Below are 2,500 nucleotides of genomic sequence, written 5' to 3' on the forward strand. Positions count from 1 at the left end.
ATATTAGCTCCCTCAGTGCTCGGTCCAAATTTGCAATTGCCCTAAGAGTTAGGGTTAGGGTTAAAAGTATGTATACATGACGCGTATAAATGGAGGATCTCGGACCCACGACTCATGACCCACCCACCCACGCGATTAGACACTTTCTCCCCCCCCCCCCCCCCAAAAAAAAAGTGAGAATTTAAATTGTTTAGTTGTATATGTGTTGGTATTTGTGGTGTTAGGCTGATTTGGCAACAGAACGGGGACATCCATTAGATCAGATTAGAGTAGAGTCCAGACTGTTCCGGGCATGCGCTTTCCCATCGTCAACTGAGGTTCCCGTTCTTTCGCTAAATCAACCCATCATGAGAACTCCGTCCTTGCATAACTATTTGTGGGTAGCGGGAAATCAGGGAAAAAGTATAACAAGGGTGATCTTACAACACAACATTAATCTTTGCATGGAAACAAGTTTGGAAGCTGCTGTAAGAAGAATTCCAATTTTTCTGCAAGTTTGTTTTAAGCAAGTTGTTATTCTAGCGGTGCGTGTACAAATCACCAGTTTCGTGAGCCAAGAGCATCAGTGAAAACCTTTGCACTTATATCAGGGGCACCAAACAGATTTTTTAGGGGATAAAAATATGCCTATACCTACCGTTTAAATACCAAAATACGTTTAACAATGCTATGTTTAAATGGTTTTGAACTATGTTCTCGTTGGGTGCTCCTGTTATATCAACCGCATAAATTACAAACTCAAAATATGAAATAAAATCACCACAAATCGTAGCTGTTGGCATTGAGATTATAATTTCAAAACAGTATGCGGCCTAATTGTCTTGTCCACCTCAGTTGTTTTGTCATATAATTCTTTACAAAACCAAGGTATGGTGAAAATGGATAAAACAGAAGGTGAAAAAATGGAACAAGTGCTCAAACAGGGTGCAAAAGTTAAGTTGTGAGCTCAGAGAGACAGCACTACTGATGATCTGCTGTCTTCAAGTGCCCGAATCTGAAAACTGGGCCTCATCAGTATGGCGTAGCTAACTCACTTAATATTAGATCTTTCCCGTGAATCTTCTTTGGTATAATCTACGAAGTGACGTTCTTTATTTTCTTCTCAGTTGGTCGTTTAAACCCTTCGTTTATTGTTGGCGATTTCGAGAGGTTCTTCAAAGTATGAAAAAAGCGTGGACGAAAATATTGCGGATTGCCGAGCAATAACTTACATGGGCGTAGCCAGGATTTTTCAAAAGGGGGGGGGGGGGGGGTAGGTCACACTGTGTCAAACAGGGTACTCGCGTTTTCGCAACCTGAATATTGTAGGTTGTTTGCATAAAAAAAGGCTTACAAAGGCAGGGGGGGGGGGGTTTACGGGCACCCCAGGACCCCCCTTCCCCTAACTACGCCCTTGACTTAACTTATTGTGTCGAGTTTTCGCTTCAATGTAATAACCATTTTGTCTTGAAAAGAAGGCTCACTGCAGTTTTCTTTGCCAGACTGTACGAAGCATTAACTTGTAACATCAAAAGAGCAATAGTAAGCATTATAGAAAGACGCCTTCCTCTCACTTTTTCTCGATGAATTTGTAACTGCAATTGATTGTTTAGATTTTACTGCAGAATTGTTGAAAATGGATCTTCTTGGTCTGATTCCATTGCATTACAAAGAGCGAGGGCGCAATATCTGGGACCAATTGTTCAACGCCCTATTAACGAGACACTTACGTTGAAATAATTCAATAATCAAAATAGGAATTTCTCCATGTTTTTAGCCTTTTTTCTTGACCAAGGCCTTTTTCCAACTCAAGCCCAAAATTTCATTGTCAAAGAACTGCGATCAAGCGTACTTTTCTTGAGACAGGGCGCTAAAAAGTACGCCTGATACAGTGATGTTATCATGTGTCATGCTATAAATGTGAGCCAGTCAGATTTTACCGGAGATTATCTGCACGCTACGATTCAAGTAAAGACGCGACAAAAACAAAATAGCAATCTGGCTTTGATGGAGTTTGCCTTTTGGTCGAGGGTAGAGGGTAACTAGTCGAGGGTCGAGGGTAAATGGTCGAGGGTCGAAAAATTATTCAAAATTATTTCAAATTATTTCTTAACTTCGTCAACTCAAAAGTTCACAGGTTCGTGTTTACTCGAGTTTCCGGTGCTTGTTTATGCCGCATTTGGGTCATATTTTTGTTTTTCAAAAACTTTTACATTCCCACGGACTCTCCGGCGTGCTGAGCATCAGAATCTGGCCCTTTCTATTTTTACGGTTAAATTATTTTTTCCGGACCGCGAATTCCAATTATAGCAGAAGATAACGCGAACGGTGAAGATGCTGTTACGTATCGTTGTAACACTCAAGTTTTAAAACAATATTGTTTATTCAGAGCAGAAACCCAGTGGTTTTTTTTGTCTAACGATTCACTCGCTTGTGAAAAGATAGACAGAAAAACCCTCAATATCAATATCAATATCGATATCAATGGATAACAATCGAAGATTGATATCGATAAAGATAA

The sequence above is a fragment of the Montipora foliosa genome, chromosome 5 (assembly GCF_036669935.1).
Source record: "Montipora foliosa isolate CH-2021 chromosome 5, ASM3666993v2, whole genome shotgun sequence".
Classification (NCBI taxonomy): domain Eukaryota; kingdom Metazoa; phylum Cnidaria; class Anthozoa; order Scleractinia; family Acroporidae; genus Montipora; species Montipora foliosa.